Source organism: Stegodyphus dumicola, chromosome 10 (assembly GCF_044657685.1).
Source record: "Stegodyphus dumicola isolate Sdum_Otavi_A_Nest chromosome 10, ASM4465768v1".
NCBI classification, from domain to species: domain Eukaryota; kingdom Metazoa; phylum Arthropoda; class Arachnida; order Araneae; family Eresidae; genus Stegodyphus; species Stegodyphus dumicola.
Window position 1 is genome coordinate 73,719,878 of NC_140777.1, and position 23,032 is coordinate 73,742,909.

The 23,032-nt window shown below is 32.1% G+C and overlaps 1 protein-coding gene across 2 annotated transcripts in view; it reads right to left on the minus strand.

Annotated features, from left to right (window-relative positions):
- Window positions 1–23,032, minus strand: part of LOC118181710 (G protein-coupled receptor dmsr-1-like) — a 240,542-nt gene that overhangs the window by 69,259 nt on the left and 148,251 nt on the right. For both annotated transcript variants that reach the window (XM_085825080.1, XM_085825079.1), the window contains exon 2: window positions 10,521–10,561. The gene's annotated coding sequence lies outside the window, so the exon portion shown is untranslated. The remainder of the gene's footprint in view (window positions 1–10,520; window positions 10,562–23,032) is intronic.

The window sequence follows — 23,032 nt, forward strand, 5'->3', positions numbered from 1 at the left end:
GACTTTCATATTTATAATTTACCTTTAATAGTTGAAATGCTAAAATATTGTATTACAATTATGGTTAATTTCTTATTTATTTTTCACTTTTCACCTCCTAAATTTATGCTAACTGAAAACTTTATAATTCTCTGAAAATAAACATTTCAATATACGAGGGCAATCCCCAAAAAAAGTTCTCCTATATTTTTAGGTATACAAAGAACCGTTTATTTTCTATAATTGCTATATCACTTTAAAGATTGAATAATGCTTTATTTTTCAACATAATCGCCATTTCGGTCGATGCATTTTTGTAGACGCTGTGGCAGTTTTACAATGCCCATGTCATACCAGCTTGCCGCCATGCCCTTCAGGAAGCGCTGAATCAACAGTTCAATCTTCAGAAGAATCAACCCGTTGCCATTTGTGGTCTTCTGTCAGCATACATGGAACCCATCTTGCACACACCTTCGATATTGCAACTTTTCCGTTAAAATCCTGTGGATGGTGCTTCTGGAAACCTCAGGAACCAAAATGCAGAGAGCATCCAGAGTGATCCTCGTATCTTTACGCATGAGTTCCTCAACTTTCGCGATTGTCTCGTCGGCAATTGATGGCCTCCCGCTCCTTTCTTCGTCATGAATTTCAGTACGACCGGCTGTAAACTCTCTACACCAGTTGCGAACGTTTTTGACATCCATGTACGACTGTCCATACACTTCCGTCTATAGGCGGTGAATTTCAACCGGTATAGCGCCTTTTGCGTTCAAGAAATAGAATAACTGCGCGCACTTCGCACTTGGCGGTAACGTTTATCGAGAGCTCCATTTCGAATGGCTGCCAAGCCAAGACTGAGCATCCGAGCGAAGCGCCTGCGTGCTTATGTGGTAGCGAAGAAGGCACTACTCACAACAGTATTGCCAACAACCGCATTAAAACTTTCTCTACGTCTCCCCAAAATTGGACACCTTTTTTTTTGGATTGCCCTTAAATTTGACTAAACCCGATTCATGAATATATTATTTCTCTAGTTTTTTAATGAGCGTATCAATCATCATTACCAATTAAAAGAATATAACCAAAATATTTAAGAATATTGAAAGTTGTTGATGAAATAAAAGCTACTGAGATATGCAAATGAAAATTTGAACTTTAATTTGCACTAGTCCATTGACTATCCTTTTAACATGGCTATTCCTCGTTTCTGTCACCAAAATAGCAATGCTTATAATAAGTCGCTCTAAACTATATTGTTTCAAAACCAATCAATGTCATATGCGATTATTGCATAACAATAATGACGCAGGCACTTATATAAGACTTCAGCTAATAACAAATCCAACTTTGGCTCCCAGAATGTAACAGTAGCCGACAAGGACACTATGAACTGAAACTAAATCATTCTGAATTCTGTTTTCGTACTGAACAGGTCGCATTCGCTTTTCACTTCTCTTCCTAGTTAGATAACTGACATTTCTTTTCTTACTACAACATCTTGAAAACATAAAATTTGTTAAGGAACAAGGTACGCCTCACGCTCCAAGTTTGCTCTGTCTAGGTAAAACAGATTTTAGAACGAAAACAAAGTTGCCACGATTTCATTGCGTTGTTATTTCACATGTATGAAACAAATTAGATATTCATTGCGTTGTTGTTAACGATGACGCTTGACTCATAAAGAACTTTACGAAAATATGGTAACACTAACACTGTTTACTTCTTAAAAAGCAACGCTTTTCTGAAGACAGACATTTATGATGAAGACTTATAAATTTACACTAAAGCTGGCCGTTCGTTAATGAATCTTTACATTTTTAACATCCAAAGAAGGAAAGTGCAGCAATATCGAATACGCTTCTAAGGTAGACAAGAAAGTACAAAAAATGTGTTGTATCTAAAATTAAACACTGTTCAGAATGAAATAGCTTTGGTTAAAGCTCAATTTGTTTGGTTACTTTTATGTTTCGGTTACTATATTTGATTCAGTGATTATATTACAGGTATTACGTAAGGATCGTGTGAGAAAGATTGATTTTTAAATGACAACGTTTAACCCTTTGACGCGCGCGATATAATTTTTATAATTTTTTTTAACTAAAAACTCTAGAAATTGAATATTAGGATCCTAGAGACAAATAATATATGAATATAAAAAAAATCTACTCTTACCCATTGTTCTATGGGTGGTGGTCGCACTGTGAAATCACCGCGCGTCTAGGACTTTAGAACTTACTGAGGCAGTAGGAAAAAAAAAAAAAAACTTACCTTTTTTCGTGCACGTTTCCAATAAATGACGAAATTTACGAATTTAAAAAAAAAAAAAAAATTATTGTTACGAATTTGGTATTGAAAAAGCTAATGTTATTTCAATTATAAATTAAATGGTTTTATTTCTCGCGCAGTGCAGCGCGTGACGAATATTAAAAGAATGCTAAGCCGGAAAATTGAAAATACAAGAGCGCGTGCATTAAATAAATAAATAACTCTTTTTGATTTCGAGAAAGTACTGGAAAATTCTAGCGCGTGATTTTAAAATCTTATAAAAGGAGGAAAACATCTCAGTTTGTTGTTGCTTAGAAAACTGCTCTTGTTGATTGTAGCGAATTCGCGGATTACCTTTCTTTAGCTGTTTTGAATTACGTTCTATTGGACATTTGAGTAGTTAAAAGATAACTACTGTGAGATATTGTAATACTGCATGATAATTTAAGAAGATTTAAGTATTTTGTTGTGATAATAATAGGTTTGACCACCGAGCCTCTAGAGGATTGCGAGCATTGTGACACAATGCTCTAGTGGGGTAGTGGTCGCGCCCTCAAACCACATAGCAAATGCCATACATATGGAAGGTTTTTTTATAGATGCAGTTTAATTATTGCAATTATTTATTGTTTATGATAGAAATCATAATGTGTGATGAATAACTTTTGAAATTTAAAGTTGTTTATATTAATAAAAGAAAGTTATTTTGTCTGATTGAAAACGAATTTTGAAACACATCCAATTTGTTGTATTAATACCTAAAACATGTATGATTCTGCAGTAATTTTGTGTTATTTAGAGATAAAAGATCAGTAATAAATTGATTTTCACTCAAAAATTTCGGAAAAAAGAGGTGAAAAAAAATCGAAAAATGGCGGTTTCAGGGCGCGACCACCGCGCGTCAAAGGGTTAAAGCAATTTAATATAATTACATTCTTTAGGGCTATTTACAAATACACGAAAGAAATTCAATGCCTGTAAATTCCAAAATTCCCTATAAAATATGTAAAAAATATCAAACAACAATTACCAAACCAGAAGAATTCCCGACAACTATAGATATAAGAAATACAAAATTACTAAATACATAGAAAGAGGAGTGGAATCAAAATCTGATTCAACGTTATCAAGACGAGGTAGATCAGTTTCAACTAAATCAATTTCCCTAGAAAAACCAGTGCGTCGGGTAAACTGCTATAATTAAATAATTTATAATGGTTCATCAAATAATTTTGGCTGAACAGAAATGCATTGGTTTTCCTGGGGAAGGGGTTCGTTTGAATACGATCTACCTTCTCTTGATCACGTTCAATCAGATTTTGACTGCATTCATCTTCTTATAAGTATTTTGCAATTTTTGTATTTCATATATATCTCGTTTTCGGGAATCCTTTTGGTTTGGTGACAATTGGTTGATATTTTTAACATATTTATAGGGAATTTTATATAAACGGAAACACTCAAAGGTTGCGCCTTATGCAGCAAAACACAAAGATAATTTTTCTATAATAACAGTCAATTAAGAAGGTTTACCAAAACCCAATTCGACAAAATTACATAAACTTAATAAAACATTTTTGAACATATAATGTATACAAAATGTAGCAATAAATGTCAATGAAATCTATACATGAATATTTTAAACTTTTAAAATAAGTAAACCACTTTTCACTTGCAAGTATTGGATTAAACTATAATTTCGAGTTCCTCAAATTACACAAAAAGTAAAACATTATATTTCACTTGCCGGTAGAAATTCTGAATATGAAGTATGTTTCATTATGAATGATTAGTTGGAAGGTCAAATTTGAAAAATAGCGTTTAATATTTGAGTGCTTAAATGCATGTATTTGTCCAGGGCTTGCTAGATAAAATTAATTTAATTGTTTTAAAATTTTTACTTTTCAATACAAAGATACAGATATTGTTACGATTTTTACACATTGTATATTGAAGATGATTTGCTAATTTAATTTTAATTTGCTATAGTGTATTTTTCAATCTCTATCAATTAATTAATTATATGCACATAAAAATTTTAAGAATGAAATGCTTGAAAGCACGGCCGGGAGGGCCTCTTTTGTTTCTTAACAAAACACTAATTTTCTTAACAAAACACTGATTTTCTTGATGAAAACGCTCTTGATGCATCATCAATAAGTTAGGTTCAATAGTTCACGAAAATCTTTTGATATTTAAGATGTTGCTGTTAAAAAGATGTAAGGTTTATGTTAATTTTATTAACAGTTAAATTCAAATTAAAGTTCATTTCCTGTCAAATTCTTAACTTCAACTTACTACTTACGGCCAGAACGTAGTTTTGGAATCTTGCTGAATATTTAATGAGGAGGAGCGGTATTTAACTCTTTCGCATCGAAGTAGCCCGTAACGCCCGTTCATTCAGGCAACGGCAAACCGCCCCAACGCCTCGTTTATTTTCTACCTTGTTCTTTCCCCTCTACGTTAGTGTATGGCTCATTGGTTTCGTGAGGTGTTAAAAGACATGTCAATCATTCTTTTGAAGCAAGTAAAGGAGAAATACGGAAAGCTATTGACGTTCGCAGGTGCAATCCGGCCCTAAGGTGAAACTGCACACAATGGATGAAACCGCAGGGGAAAAGGAAAACTATTCCAAGACAAATTCGTAAACACGGGCGTTTTCGATGTTTGTTGAAAACAGATTCGGTCGTCTCTCGATGCGAAAGAGTTAAACCACGAAGGTACTTACTGAGTCAGAGAGAATCAGAGTTTCTGATTTACGCGCGTCTGCCTTTTTGGCCACTCTCTCTCTCAAAGCTGTTATTACGCTCGGCCCGTACTCAGGCCCTTGACAAGCTTCGTAGTCAAATGAGTTAAGGGGAAAACTCGATTTGAACCTTGATAGCTTCGGCTATACTTCTTTAGTTAATCTTAGTTTTAGTTTAATTCTTAGTCTTTTAAGTTCAAGTCCAAGTGCGGGCTTTGCTTGTACACTCCCAGGCGGAGTTTTGTTAAATCTTATTGGAATAACAAAGGTTTAGTTACCCTTCTATCTTGTTGTTTCTTGTCACCGAACTCAAGCGAATAATCGCTTATCAGTTCTTAGATTCTTCACTTCCAACATTAACTTAGAATTCCAAAGTGAGGAACTCTACAAAGAAAAGCAACGGCAGCAATCTAACTAGCCAGAGAAGTAGAGAGTGAAACATGACATGTCTAAGATGAAAAACCCGACACAGAATACGTTTCTTCTTGGTTTAACTTTGCTTTGATTGGTTAATTAAGGTTACGAAATTATTATTGGCTGAAGCCGTATTGGTATCTGTGACATAAGCATCATGCAAGAGCCATTCGGCGCAGTTTAGAGAGACTGATTAAAAACCCTCACTATTTTTAGAATAGAAAGGTTGTAAGGATCCTAAGTTTTACTAACGTTTATTTTATTTTAAATCTTTACTATCACTTCTTATTTTCTACTTCCGGCCAGAATTAAACGTTTTAACTTATTTATGCAAATTTTTCTTGCTAACGCCAAGTACTTAAGTTGTGGCTTTTTGCCAAGCAAGAGAGAGGAAGGAGTTATTAGAAGCAGGCCGCTTGCCATAGTAGTTTTACTCGGTTGCTGGTTATCTTCAAGGCCAGAGGTTTAATCCTCGTGCTAATTTTAAACGTATCGTAGTTTTAGCAGCTCTCTGTACTACATACGGCTTTTTGTTAATTTACGGCCAATCTTAAAGTAGGCACTTGTATATTAATGCAAAGTTAGTTTAATTAGAGTTTTAGTTAGTACTTTTATATTCTTACGTTCAGACCACAAGTGGTTGGTCTCTGTATTCCGAAGTTCTGGAAATCGCTGTAGACATAGAAAAATAAAGGGTTTCGTATACCCTTCCTGTGTGTATTGTCTACTTCACAATTTATCGAACATAGCTTGTTTCCAAAGCAAGTAAAGAGGAACTCAAGACCTGATAAGGTGAAATATTGGAAGTAGAGATTCATTTGAATCTGATCGATTGGTAACATTGAATCAGATTTTTGACTTCCTAGATATTTTTGCATTTTTTGTGTTATAAAGTATTTCTCCTGCCTCCTTGGCATGCCTTCGTAGTGTGGTGGTCTGTACTCTTGGCAAGTATTCCGGAGTTCAAATCTAAGGCGTTGCATATTTTTCATTGCTTCTGCTTCCAAAAAATGCCTAATGTCTCTACAGTGCTCTTGCCTGTATCTGTAGTTTTCGGGAATGCTTTTGGCTTGGTGACAATCGTTGGTATTTCTACATATTTAGTGGGAATTTTGGATTTCCCTAATATCAAATTTCACATTTTTCATGTCTCTGTCAATTTTGTTCACAATTTCTTAATTTTTGTCTATAAGTGTGATATTTATATGTGCGCATGTGTGTGTGTATTGAGATAGATTTGAAATAACCAAACTGTTGTATGCTGTTTCATTGTGTGTGTATATATATTATATATACACACACATATATAAATGCATAGATGTATATTTCTTTATGTATTCATTAGTTCACTATATATATATTCATATAAAGGAAATACAGCTTGAACAGTACGTGTTTCTTTATTCCTTTAGATATATATAGATATAGAAATAAATAAATTGTTACGGATTTTGTATTTATTTAGTTATTTTTAACTGGAATTTTAATTAAAATTGTTTTATTTTCTCGTGCAATGCCGCACGTGACGAGTCTTTAGAGAAAGCTACGCCGAAAAAGTAAAATACTAGATATCTATTTATTAAATACGCGCATTTAATAAATAGATATCTCGTAAATTATATTTAAATTGAATAAATGCAATTGTGTGTTAGCTGTAACTATAATTTTACTCTTTTTCTTTCCAGAAACCTCGGGAAAATAAAAAATACCAGAATGTTCTTGTGCACTAAATAAAAAGCTTTTAAACGCCGGAGCGGAAACCTCAGTTTAGTTGTTTATTATGTTTTTGCTGATGATTGTAGCGAATTCGCGGTGAGAGCAGATTAGCTTTTTTGCACTTTGGAATGGGTTCTATTTAGCATTTTAGTAGTTTAAAATATAACTACTGTGCGAAATTGTGACACTGTACGAATATCTGTGAGGAAACATTTCAGCATTTTGTTTTATTTCTTGTGATAAGAATAAATTTTCTTGACTTTTTATCGGACTTGTGCATTGAAATCATTAGGATCCCGTACGCCCGCAACAATATATATAAAGCAAAATGTTTTGAACGTTCTAAATCTTCTTTATTTTAAAGTTATTCGTAACATATGCTCATAATAAGCGCAAGGAATTAAAGCAAGTGCTGTATAATCACTACTTTTAAATTTTAGAGCATAAATTTCGCATCTTGATGCAGATGTATAATATGAGCTGTAGAGTTCACCACTTGTAAATGCTACGTTACAGTTGAACGTGAAGAATCTTAATAACTGATAAGCGAATGATCTTTTGAGTTCGTGTGACAAGAAACAACAAGATGGAAGGGTAAATAACCCTTTATTATTCAAATAGGATTTAACATAACTCCGTCTTGGAGTGTACAATAAAAGCCGTCACTTGGGCTTGAACTTAAGAGGATAAGAAGTAAACTAAGACTATCTAAACTAAAGAGATATAGCCGAAGCTATCGAAGTTTTAATGAAGTTGGCCCCTTAAACACGAGATGACGGCGAAGCTATCAAGGGCCTGAGTACGGCCGAGCGTAAAAACAGTTTTAAGAGAGAGTAGCCAAAGAGGAGGACGCGCGCTAATCAGAAACTCTGATTCTCTCTAACTCAGCAAGTAGAACTTCACAGTTAAATAGCGCTCCTCCTCATTATGCATTCAGACGTGATTCTAAAACTATGTTCTGACCGGAAAAAGTAATTTAAGATAAGAATTTGACAGGAAAGAAGTTTAACTCAAAATTTAACTGTTAATAAAATTAACATACTCCTTATCATAATTAACATAATCCTACAGTAAGTTATGATATTTTGTTAATATTGTTTCTAAAATAAAACAACTTGTTTCTAAAAATAAACAGACAACCATTGTTTAATAGGAGATTAAATTTTCTTCTGCCGTTATTGAAGACTGTGTATCTTCAGCAATTCATAACTATCGGATTACGACGAGTAATTTAGAACGGGAAGCAGATGAGAAAGATTAATTATGGGCAGATGGCAATTTTTAAGAGAAAAGGGGAAATCATGTAATTAAAATGAAGTATTTGGAGGCTATTACAAATTAAAACCTGATCTTACATATTATATTTTGATTAAAATATCATTTATATGCGACAGAAATATAAAAATTTCTTCTTCAGACGAACTAAATAAATTTTTTAGGGAAACATAACACTAATTGCGAAATTAAGTTAATGTTGATTTAAGAATTATAATAACTGGCATAATTTGATAGCAAAGTCTCGGTATGATTGCAAAGGCATAGCCTTTTTGTGTTATCCTACATCTTTGGACAACTCCACAAAGCAATTAAATTAATTTTCTGTAGACAAGTAGTACTTGCAACAGAATTCATACAAATTTTCTGCGTTTCTGTGGAATGCCTTTACGGAATGTTATTTTACGCTTACGCAACTGTTTAATGTTAAAGTTGAAAAGTATTAAACGATCCCAAGCAATCATACTTTCTGATTGTCAATAGAATGGGTCAGATACTGAATGAGTTTATCCAAAAGAAATCAATGGCTTTATTGCTTCGATGGCTCGTAAGTCTTTGAGATTCAAATACAAATTTAATCAAAGTCTATAGAATATGATCATGCCGTTAACATATTAATTGGAATAATTATAATATTTTTCAATATTCTCACATACAAACTTCGTTATACATTTAATAAAATGTTTGGGAATTTCATTTCAAACACATTTGTATTTCTGTCATTTGCCTGAATCATATTTATATAAAACAATGCCTTTTTGCTATACATATTTCTATATATTATTTTATAATTATAAATTTACTTATAATTATCTGTTAATGATAATAGCATTCGCATTTACATCATTTAACAATTCAATTTCTTCATTTATAGTGCACTACAACTGTTAGTGTTTAACCGTTATTTGCAGAAACAGACATTACCTAAAATATTCTGAGACACAAAAAGATTGAAATCAAAATGCGTTGCTCTGATTAAAAAAGATTTAAGTACAATAAAAATTCTAACGGATAAGTGAATTATACAATTAAAAAAAATAGAACAGATTCCAAGAATAAAAGCTCTTATGCGGACAACGCATGACTTCTTGTACTCATATTAAAATATACACATTTTTGCAGCATTTTACTTAAACCTATTTCCTCGAATTTCCATAGATATCCTATAATTTAATCAATTCAGTTCTCACTTCACGGCAAGGCAAAAATACATAAAACACAAAACATCCTTATTAAAAATTGTAAAATACAGAAGAAACATAAAATACCAAATAGAATTAAAACAGTTAAAAAACACAATTTTTATAATTAAAATTAGAGATTCTACCGAACAACAAGCAATTCGGCCAGCAGGCAAGAAGGCAGATTTTGCATAAAACTGAAAGTTTACTTTTAATCCAGCTCGGCAAAAGAACTGAAGTTGCAGAAATTAACTAAATTCACTATTCCTCTAAGAATTTCCAAATCTAAACAAATGGCGGACGCATTAGGCTTAGCAAGACTTAAACAACTGTCAAATTGTTGATAATTGTAGAATTATGGTATCTAGATTAACTAAAGGTATGAAAACCTTAACCGGATCATCAGAACAGCTTAATTCAGTCAACCTTCAAGCAAAAAATGCACAATTTATCAACATATAAAAAAATATAAAAAACTGAGTTTGCTTATACATATACTTTTTGTGCGACCGACTGCAACCAAGTCATGAGTTCCACTACTATATGCTATAGTAGTTCCATGTACAAAATTTCAACGTTCTGAGGCTATTCGTTTATGAGATATGCGAGACATATATACATACAAACGTGCGTACAGGTGTCATGAAAAAATAATCTTCTGAATCCATTTTTCAATGTGTTTTGGAAGAGTCTTTTATTCTGTCCTTAAGTACAGATTTTGCGGAAAAACATTGTTTAAATGGATTCCAGAGCAGTCAAAATGGATATCTTCGATGAAATATGATACCTGAATATTTTTGCTATTACAATGCTTTCTTTACTTAGTACAACGAAGTAAAAATGAGCAAAAGATGTGCAAAATTCTAGTGGACTTTAATTTTACATTATTATAACATTTATACAAATTAAAGCAATTACAATGTTAAAATAATTTAAAGGCTTACTTCAAATACAACAGAGGTATCTTCTTTGTTTAGACAGGAATCTACAGGAGAAGAAATTATAATCGTATGAATAACTTGGATGAAATAATTATAAGATTCAAAATATTATGATCATATAAGAAAGAAATCTTGAAATTATTAGTCCATGAGCAAGAAATCAGAGAATAAATTACTGCCTCAGTGCTTTCTTTATATTGAGGTCTAATTAAAAAGTAGTGAAAGAGCTTGTATAAATCTCTTTGATTCATGCAGTTATTAGTGCAATAAGATCAACATCATGGAGAATATTTAGAGATTACAACAAAAGAAATGTAAAATGACCGAAACGTAGAAGTTTAATAACATCTTTTTAATTCCCACAAACATTACTGTTCTTGGTATATTTTGGCAGTAATGCGTTAAATAAGATGTGGACACCACGTGACTTCCTTGTATGGCCTATTAAAAAGTACAATTTTTTTTTTGCATTTCTTTAAACTTACTTCCTCGAATTTAATTAGATATACATTTCTCATTGAATTAATTCAGTACTCACTTCCGGGCAAGGCAAAAATACATAAAAACTCAAAACACCTTCCTTAAAAATTGTAAAATACAGAAAACCATAAAACACCAGATACAGTTAAAACAGCTAAAAAACAATTTTTACAGTTAAAATTAGTGTTTATACGCAAAAACAAGCAACTCGGCCAGCAGGCAAGAAGGCAGAGTTTTCGGTGCACAAAACTGAAATTTTAGTTTTTGTGCCACTCTGTAAAAAGACACTGAAGGTGCAGAAACTTACTTTAATTCACTATTCTACTGAGTTTCAAATGTAAACAAATGGTAATTCATTACGTTTAACTCGCTAGTTAAACTTTTTTAAAGTGTTGGTGGTTCTACAACTATTGCATACAGATTAGCTAAAGGCATAAAAATCTTAACTTTAATATAAAAAACACATGATTCTATCACTTTTAAAGCAAACATACACAACATATAAGGATAAAAAAAACAAGCTCACAGAGCCAGGTAACAGAGTATGAATATATATATATATATGTGTATATACAAGAGTTGTGCAGCCGATTGCATCGAAAAAGAGAGGTGCACAACTACATGTTTTAGCCAACGGTGTACAGCTACTCGTTCTTGCGTTATGCGACACACATACATACGTACGTACAGCCTTCAAGGAAAATTCCTTATGAATCCATTTTAAATCCATTTTATGATCCTTTTTAGCAAAACTAGTTCTTTATTCCGTCTGCACGTGCAGATGTCGCGCAAAAACATCGCTCAAATGGTTTCGTGAGCGGTTTAAATATGATACCGAAAATTTTTCTCGATTACAATACTTCCTTTACTTCGTACAAAGTAGTACCAAAAACAAATCGGCAAAAGCTGTTTAACGGGTGCATTTATGTTTTGATCATCTGCAGAGGTGGTGTCAAAAATAGGACTATAATATTTAATTCTATCATCAGCTGATAGTGTTTTTGCTAAAGGGAGTGAAATAGTGCCACTGAAAAGTCAAATCTTTAACCAACACGCTACACGATGTTACCAAGCAGAATCAATATACTACCCAATCAATATACTATATTAATGCTGTTGTGAATCGTTTTAAGATATTGTACTTTTCTAGATGTCTCCCATCGAAAGACATCCACATTTTCTAAATATCTTCCATTGTTAGTTGCAAATAGCAATTAGTCGATGGAAATAGTTCTGTAATAAAAGGGTATCTCTGTAGTGTCATAGCGTTTTGTTAATTCTGAGCAGCGATCAGTTACAACATGGCTATCGAAAGCACAACTGCCCCCGCTGCGCTTATAATTTGCTGCTGCATGTTTAGCAAAATTTTAGCTGCAGATATAATCTCTAATTTTAAATGAAACAATAATATTTTATTTTTATTAAGTTAATCAGCAGTTCTGTCAGCGTGATAACTGACAGCATTTACTTCAAACTTCGAGCCATACAGCTTTAAATAGGTGTCCTTTACGTCATAAATGTACAATGTGAATATTTCTGACTCACCCCACGTGTGCATTTTCTTTTTCTTGTATATTCTGCATTTATTCAAATTTAATTGGAGATCATAACCCTAAATCATTTCTCTTTCTTTTAAAATGCTGTCTGGGATTCTACATATTTGAAAAGTCTTTGATTTTCCATATAATTATTGCCAATTCGTGTACTCAATATTTATTCTTTTTACTAGAATTGTAGAGTCATTAGGTATTTTGAATTGTATCAGGAGAAAAATGAGCAGTGCCCTCGCCGGGACTCGAACGTGAACCTCTTGAATACGCGCCGAGTGTGCTACCATTACACCATTAAGGCGTGCAGAAAGGAGGGAGAAAATACCTTATATTCTCCCCTTTTTAAAGGGCGATTGCGGATTAAGAGATCCAATTGCCAAATCCTGGTGGTAAAGAATCATCCTCCTCCACTTTTTATGTTACTTCGAGCGCACTGTAGAATCATTGGCATTTATTAGGAGCAAGAGACGTGTAAAATTAGCAATGACCTCGCCGGGACTCGAATCTGGACCTCTCGAATACTCGCCGATTGTGCTAACGTTACACCACGAAGGCATGCAGAAAGGTAGGTGAAAGTACTTTACAGAATATGGATCAAATTGGGTTTGAAATATAGCTGCTAAAAATAAAACTTTATCATACCATTAACTATTTACAGATTTCATCTTTGTTTCATTGACTTTTTTACCCAGGAGTCGTGTTTCTCATCGTATATTAAATTACGTTTTTCATGAAGCCATTTAATAGAACTTTGCCAAGAATTCGTTAAAAACATACAATTTTATAAACATCATTTTTCATTATTATGGTAGACAATTGCATAAACCCTTACAAAAAATAATTTTTTATTAAAATAGCGATAAAAACTTATATTAATTAATTTATTAATCAAAAATGCACGACGAAACTAAAATGCAACGCAATCTAATTCTGTCTTGTCCTTCAACTCTTTTGATGTTTCGTCTTTTCTTGCTCTACTTCTCTAACTTTTCCGCATGCTCCAAGAAATAAATTCGCGAAATATTTCTCTCCTTTTTATTTTATTTTCATATTGAATTGTAAATCGTATTTTCCATTCCCCAGCTATAAATCTCATATCTCTGGTCGAATTTCTTTTCTTGCCGAACAGCAAAAGTAATGTAAAATTCACTTGAAATAATTCCTTGCCTCCTATAAATTCCCAATACATCTGTGGACATGCATTTAGCCCTTGGCTACGAATTCCTCTTAACTATTACATAACAAGTTTCTGCCGATGACATAAATTAATAATAAATCGATTTATCTGAAATTAGAATTTATATATGATTTTTATCTGCTGTTATTAAAATTTTGCGATTAAGTTCCTAATTTTTTTCGAAAGTAGAATTGTAATATAGAACATAATGAAAATAAATCTGTTCTGGAAACCACATTGAATTAGTTGTACGGCCTATTAAATTATGACAATTTTTTTCTGCATTTCATTTAAACTTATTTTCTGGAATTTCATTAGAGATATATTTCTCGTTTAATCAATTCAGTTCTCACTTCGCGGTGAGGAAAAAATACATAAAATCTCAAAACATCTTTATTAAAAATTGTAAAATACAGAAAAATCAACAACAACAAAGTCCAAAACACTAAAAAAATGTGCAATTAAAATTATAGTTTAAATTAATTAAAATTAGGAATAAAGATAGATTTTTTCGGTGCCTACAACTTTCGGCCGACTCGACAAAAAGGCATTGAAGTTGGTGCAAAAACTGACTTAATTCAATATGCTATACTACGTTTCAAATGTAAACAAATGACAGCGTCATTAGGCTTAATGAAAATTAAAATACTTCTAAATTGTTGATAATTCTACACCTACTGCAGGCAGATTAACTAAACGTATTAAATCTTTAACCGGAACATAGGAACAATAAATTAAAACACATTTAAAGCAAAAAATGCACAATTTACCAGCATATAACAGTAAAAACACTTAGCCCACTGGACTAGGAAACAGAGTGGGCATATATATATATATACAGAGAGAGAGAGATTTATATATGTTACGGTGAAACACCGAAATCTGGAGAATGTCGACTTTCACCGGTGAATGTCAACATTCACATAGTCTCTTGGTGTATGTCCGAAATATTTTTCAAATACTCTTATTTCTGACTTACACCGATCAATGTCGACATTCACCATGTACTAATGGTGAATGTTGAACATATAACAATATTACATTTTCTTCTCCGTAATTCAGTCGCGAATAAACGCACTTGAGACTTGAAATAAGAACTTAAGAACATGAGAACTTAAAACATACAATACATTCAAAATGAGAAAGGAAAATAATAGAAGATAAAAACTTAATTAATTATACAGTACGTTCTAAATGAGAAAATAAAATAACAGTAATAAAAAACTTACTAAATTACGTGATTCAAATCTTATTTATTGCAACAACTTAAACTATTATGGCATTTTATGACCTCTCTTTTCGACTTTCACCAGAGCATATCTGTGATTGTCGACATACACCGGTGAGGGTCCGAATATACAAGAATGTAGTGAAATAGTCGGTCTTTCACGGACGTATTTGGTGAATGTTGATATTCTCCGGTGAAAGTCGACATTCTCCAATCTCGATCTTTCACGGTAACATATACATTTATAACTAAAAACGGATGCTCACAGCTACATGTTATAGCTGTCCTTTATACAAAATTGCAACGTGCTGGAGCTACCCGTTTTCAAGTTATGCGAGATATATACATACGTACGTACGCACCTACGTACAAACGTCACGAAAAAAATCTCATATGAATCTACTTGAGATCTATTTCACAATCCGGTTTGAAAAAAAAAAAGAGTCCTTTATTCTATCCATACGTACTCATATAACGCAAAAACATCGTTCAAATGGAATCGACAGCGGTCAAAATGGATATATGTATTTTTTTAATATATATTTTTTTTTAAATACGATACCCGAAATGGTTTGCGATTACAATACTTCCTTCACTTCGTACAAGGAAGTAATAATTTTTTTATGTTAAAATTTGAGTCTAAAAATTCATATGTTTACTAAGCTAATTTTTTAATTTATAAATATTTGATAAATATGTATAATTACGAAAAACATTAATTTTCATTTTTGGCGATATACTTGAAGATTATTTCATTAATTATATACTCAAAGATTTTAAAACACGCATACTTTGACTGGCTAGGTCATAAAAACCGTTACAATAATTATATAACAGTAATAATGATATGCTCTTCTAGTACGTGAGCAGGTAAAGCAATAGAAAGAACCGAAAAGCCGGAAGATGATATACAAATCAAAGAAAAATCAAAGTTTTTATAAAATATTTTTAAATTTTCGAAATAGATACATAAATTTGTGAATGCGGGCTTTTTTTAGACTTGTTTGAATATTATGATATAAGCAGTCACAATAGTCATGGAAATTCAATTTATTATCACAGATAACCAAATTTTAATTGTAAAATATTCCTCTCCTTCACAGCGCAGGTCACAGCAGAGGAGTGAAATATTACATTTTAATTATGCGTTACATGCAATGTGCTTAATTTATATGTGGAGGCATTAGGTTATTTGAAAATAATAAAGATGAAAAAGGGCAATACCCTCGCCAGGAATCCAACCATGGACCTCTGGAATAGGCACCTAGCGTGCTGACGACTACACTACAAAGGCATTCTAAGAAGGAGGGAGAAATGCCTTATATATATAACTAGGTGTACCCGCCCGGCGTTGCCCGTGCATTTAGAAAATGCAGATAAGTGAATAGCGCAGGAATAGTAGTGTAGGACATGTAGACTGTCTCTCTCTCTTCCCCCCCCACAAGCTACAAAAAAGAAATGAATTGTAATTAATCGATTTAATGTATCGTCAAAACAGCAAACTAACGCTAGAATAAAGAAATCAATTGTTACAATCGAACGTTATTTGAAAACAAATAATAATATCAGTGAGTCAAAAAAACCGTGATTAATTAATTATAAATAATTTTTTTAAAATTTTTCTAATTCAAAAATCGAAAATCGGGCTTCGAGGTCTGGTGGCCAGCCCCTTTGTGCTTCCGTATAAAAAATTCCAGGTCCCTGCGTGCGATAGATTTGGCTGGAGAGCTCGGTCAGACAGACAGACAGACACATTACACTTGCTTTTATTATTATAGATAGACAAAAAAAAAAAAAAAAAAAGAATAAAACTTGGTTCAAAATGAAGTCAGATAAATGCAGCATATTTTATTTTTTAGATATGTTACACGATGCACATTTTTTACTCTGTTAGTCACCTAAAATAACACAGTAACTGAATAAAAAAATCTGATGTGTACACCACATGACTTCCTTGTACGGAATATTATATTATACGCATTCTTCTTGCATTTCGTTTTAACATATTGGATTGAATTAAGCCTTCTTCGCCGACAGCGCATAAACCGCAATAGAATAAATGCATTCTTTAAAATTCATTCTATTTGTTTACCATAGCGACACTCTGGCGCTAGGTACACTTAACAGTATTATATTTCGTTCATCTTATAACTCATAATGCACAAAATTTATATCATTTAAAGAATTATCTAATCGTTGCCACATGTTCTATTCAAATACTATAATAAAGCTAGAACGATGTATAAAAGAAATTAAGCAAACAAAACAAAAGAGAAACAGTTTTTCACAGACGATGGAGTATTTCTCATTCAATTAATTCAGTTCTCACTTCGCGAAAAGGCAAAAATACATAAAACCTCAAATATATGTATTAAAAATTACGAAGTAAATCTTAAACACTCATTTCCTCGAAAAAATTCCAGAAATGATTAAGCATGATTTAATTCGCAATAATAAAGGAAGGCGTTTTCTTTGTTGTTGCGAAGCTACGTTTCTCTAGATTGGCAACAAATCCACTAGTCTGCTGTTTCAAATGTAAACAAGCAATGGCCGCCATAAAAAAAAATTAAAAAATATTAGGCTTAGCGGCACTTAAACAACTTTAAAATTATTGATAATTCTAAAAATATTGCATACAGATTTACTAAAGGCATAAAAACCTTAACCGGAAGATAAGAACAACATAATTCAATCATTTTTTAAAGCAAAAAATGTACAATTTACAAACATATAAGAGTAAAGAAACTGAGATCACTGAGCCGGGTAACAGAGTGGATATATATATAAATATGTTTATATACGTTTGGCCGATTGCATCCAAAGTACCAGGTGCACATCTACATGTTATAGCAGTCCTATAAACAAAATTTGAACGTTCTGAGGCTATTCGTTTTTGAGTTATGCGAGATACGTATGTACGTACATACTTACGTACATACGTTCTTACAGACGCCACAAAAAATTCTCTTCAGAATTCATTTTAAAGCAGTTTTATAATTTGTTTGGGGGAAATTAGTCTTTTATTCTGTCCTTACGTACAGATATCACGCAAAAACATCGTTAAATTGCATTCGATAGCGGTCAAAATGGATATTTTCGTTGAAATATGCTGCCTGAAACTTTTCGCGCTTACAATACTTCCTTTTTACTTCGTACAAGGAAGTAAAAACGCTGGCTTATAAAATTTCCTGTAGTTAAATAGGATAAAAAGAATTTCAGCATGCGAGTATAATTAAAAAAAAAAATGTCTGAAAGCTCTCAGCTATTATATTACGCACAAAGGGGCATTTTTCATTTACATACATATACACGTTTCGAGATCTTTGGGGCTTGTGTCACTTTGTGCTTAAAATACCTAACAGCATATCTTTAGATTTTCTGACAGACAGTCTCGCTCGCTGGAGATAAAAATGATCCCCGCCCATACAGTGCTCCCATTGCTCTCTTAGAAATTATTCAGTTTGTTAATTAAAAATTTGCTAAATTCTTAAAAAATATGAAATAGACAATAAAACAATTTCGGGCTTCCAGGTGCCCATATTCGGGTGGAGGACTATGTTATTCAACATTTGATGGCTCTAGATACCCTTGTTTTCTTACAGTGCGAGAAAAATACATACGTTCATGCAGATTCTTCATTATTTAATTTCTTTAAATATAATATAAGGCGATATTATATGATGAAAAAAATGTGAAACGTGATACAACGGCTTTAGTGATTAGAAGAACGGCTTTACCGTTTCGAGATTAGAAGTCCTTCTGGGCTCCCTTTGAGCCCGGAAAAACATGGATTTTAGGATATATATTTAAATATAATAAATATAAACATGTTACAGAAAATAGTTTCAATATATAGAATAAACATAATATAGTTTCAATATATAGAATAAATAGAATATAGTTTCAATATGTATAGATTAAATAGAATATAGTTTCAATAAATAATATAAATAGAATATGGTTTCAATTACAGTAGAAAGAAAGTAAATGTATTCTTAATCTGCAGTACACGTTTAAATTCTGAAAACGGATTTGTGAAGCAAGGAAGAAAAGAAGGTTTTGTTCAAATTTGGGATACTAGAATAAAGACTGTAAAATGTTTAAGAAAATTAGGAAAATAAAAAATTTAAATTTTTTTGATTCTATTAAGTGGTTTAAAACGTCTCGAGTATTCAGTGCCCTTATCTATGCAGAAGTCGTTGAGCATTATGGCAATCCTGCTTTAAAACAGAATCGTATGGTATGATTATATAGGAGAAAATAATATTTTGCTATTACATTTAATAATATATTACGCCATAATTAATTATTTGCTTGGGTACCAAAGTTAGGGAAACCTATTTATATTTATATCCTAAATAATGAACTAAGCTCCTAAATAATGAAAATCCTAATAATCCTAAATAATGAACTAAGCTCCTAAATAATGAAAATCCTAATAATCCTAAATAATGAATTTTACACTTTTTATTGGGATCACTTGCGGTCGACCGGTAAAATCGCTGAATATTGGTAGTTTGTTCCGGGATTCATCCGAACGGGCTGGCTGCATGGATGCTTTCGTGCTTTTCCTCATATACAACGTGAACCCGTGCTAGTGTCCCTTAGAAAGTCCTCCACGAAGGCATCCCTTCCCATAGGCAGATGCGGCTCGAGTGATTTGTCATAATTAAATAAACGAAACAAAATCAAACCCTTTTTACTGGCTTGCTTGTCTGACGAACAAATAATATTAGTATAGCAACAAAATGTCATAAAATAAATACAAATACTTTTTGTGTCATGTTGAGTAAAATATTCCAATATTCTAAGTATGGAGTCTTGAGTCTGCAGCTTAGGTCCTTTGAAGCACAACTATAAAACGTAACTTAATCTTTATGGCTCTTTGTCGCAAGTTTAATCGGAAATCTTCTATGAGAGTTCCGGAGAGTAATGTGAAAGAAGCTAGATTTTGAAGTGATAGTCAATAAAGGAAACGTAGAGTTCTACGCTTTTACATTTTCTATTGACTGCCTTATTCTTCAGACGTATATTAACGCAGCCTTTTGATATGGAATGGAGCCCATTTTAGTTCCGCTTAAAGAGCTTATTAAGTACTTTAATCTTTTCTCGAATCGAAAAGGGCTCTGCAAGCGATATTTCACATAAACATAAAAATGTCGATTAAAAAGCTAAAATAAGATTTCAAAAGTAAAAGAGTAATACTTCGGACTTAAAAAAAAAAAAAAAAAAAAAAAAAAAAAAAAAAAAAAAAAAAAGACTTGCAGTTCCATTATTTTTGAGAAATTAATAAAGAGTAATTTCATTTTTCGAAAAGTGTAATTTTAATACTTTCTGAAGTGGTTCTTGAAAGTTCTTTTCAACATCATTCATTTGTTTTTTTAACTAAATTTTCAAAAGGAAAGAGTACCGCCTTTTTTATAAAATGAGAAAATGGGGAAAATTTTACAAGGTCAAATACCAGCATTACAACTAAAATCTTTCTTCCGATTATGCTTTCTTTTGCAATAACAACATTTGTAAATTATTCCCCGATGACTAATCGATAGCTGCCTAACGTTTCTTTGAAGTAAGATTTATCTGGCCAATATTCCTTTTATTTTAAATTAATTTTAGTTTCCTGTTATTAATAAGAGAAATTCTATTGAATATTAATTATATTTGTTGTTTTCCTGTTCTGTTGTTTGTAATGTTTCCTATTTGTTGTTTACAATTGTTTCTTCCTTACAGCACAGTTAGTGATATGTTTCATATAAAATTAATTCAGTCAATACAAGATATGGCATGTACAACATCTATACATCGTATATCTTTAATTTATAAAACTAAGTGTCTCTGATAGTTATGTATCAGTCTTAATAATATATGAACATTTGCCTTAGTTTTATGTAAGGTTTTGCTCCAAATTAAATATTTAATTATGATTTCATATTTTTCAGTAACTTTTATACCGTGTTTTAAATGTATTACTAAACCTGGGTATTATTTTATTATTTTACTTCAATTAAAATTATTTAATGCTTTGTGTACGAAATAATGAGCTTCCCTTTCTAAAAGATGAGCCCGAAATTATTGAATAATTAAGTACTATTATATTATTTAATAACAACAGAAAATATCTTTTGAGTATTTAGAAAATATCTTTTAGTTTTTAAGCATCAATTATTAGGTAGCTTGATATGTAAATGTATGCGAATGTGTAATGTTAGGTTAGGATATTTTAATTACGGCAAAGCCTCGAGGGCTATCTGCCTAAGGAGAGGGATGCCTTCGTGGAGGACTTTCTAAGGGAAACTGGCTCGTATACACGTGACACATTGTTTAATGTTAATAAAACATTTATGAAATTTCGAAAGCGGATCAAAAATTAAAAAGAAAGATTTTCAGTTTAGGAATTTGTTATTTTCTGGTATAATTTTCAAACTAAAAGAAAAGAATAAAATCTTTCAGGAGATCAAACGTAATTAACTTTAATTAGGCTTGACAACAATGCGTTGATTATTGATTGAGCAAAGAAAAGTACTTTTAATTGCAGCTCAAAGGCACCTACTTTAAGTCACCATCTTATTTAAAGTGTAGATGACATCAGTAGAAAAGAAATAAATCTCACGTATGGGATATAAAACAAATAACTCCCTATTCTAATTTGATAGAAGAAAGAATAATATAAAGCCAAAATATAAAAATAAGTAATCATTTCAATTAAATAAAGCAAATAAATATTCAGTAATCAAATAAATAATCAACTGCTCATTAAAATGTTTTTTCTACGTATTAATATTTAGGACCGAATATTTCATTCATTATTTTTACAACGTGTTCTTTCTTCTAGGTCGGTTGCTTAGTACTCGTAGTTTTGCGCCAATCTGCGATGAATAAGCACTGTAGTAGTGGCGGAATCTGACAAGTAGATCATTGTCGTTGTCCAAAATATAAATTTCTTCCTCTAGACTAGAGTTTCCAACTGGGTAAGAATTCCTCCCCTAGATGTGCAGACCACCATACCACGAAGGCATGCTAGGAAGGCGGAAGAAATACGTTATATACTTATCTTTATTTACTGTTAGTTTTAGTTTAAAATTAATGTTATTCAAGTTTTAGAATTTATAATTATTTTCTAAACTTTCTGTTCTTTTACATATAAACATGCCAAAAATATCATGTAAATCTTGATAAATATATATTACTTATTCGATTTTGGGAAAAGACAGGGAAATGGTCTTCTAGTAATGGTGAAAGGGGTGCATGCGGAAAATGAGAACCCCTGGTCTAGATTCAAATCAGGATAAATCCATTAATAAGATAACATTCATTAAACTAATGCATTAAATCTGTCGAACGAAAAATGAACTTACTCTCAACTAACAAATGAGGCATTTTGTGCTTCGTATTAGCTGTAACAATTACATATGGAATCTGCTTAGCTAAACTGGAATACGTGCTTCTTGTATTAAGTTAATGTGCATGGTGCATGCCGTATGTTTCATACGAAAATAAAGCCATCCAATTACCATCCAAGTAGGGCCCGCCAGTGGCCCAGCGGTAAAGTCGCTGAACACTGGTAGTTCGATCCGAGGCTCGAAATCTCGCGGAAGAGCTGGCTTCATGGGCATTTTCGTGGTTTTCCCCATGTGTAACTTGTATACGAGCTAGATAATCCTCGAGGCTTTGTCGTAATTATGTAAACAAAACAAAAATTATACTCTAGTTTTAGTCACAAAAAACAAATTAGTATCTTATCCCAGAAAAGAAAGAAATATATAATTGCATATCCATTGTATATGTAATATAAATAATCATTGAATTACACCAGTTTTTAATTCATAAATTGAATCGGAGGCTGATTTCAGAGAAATATTTAAAATGAAAATATGTGATGAATTTCATGAGCTGTTTTATGAATTGTATGAATGCAGAAAAAAAGTGGAAATGCTCTACTCCTTACCGAAAAATAATATCATTACTAAGTCGTAAGAAAATCCAGCTGTTCACGAAGGATTATTTCTTTCCTGGCAAGACCCCTAAAGACCTTATCGTAACTAAATCATACGAAATAATTTATGTACATTATTTACCCTGC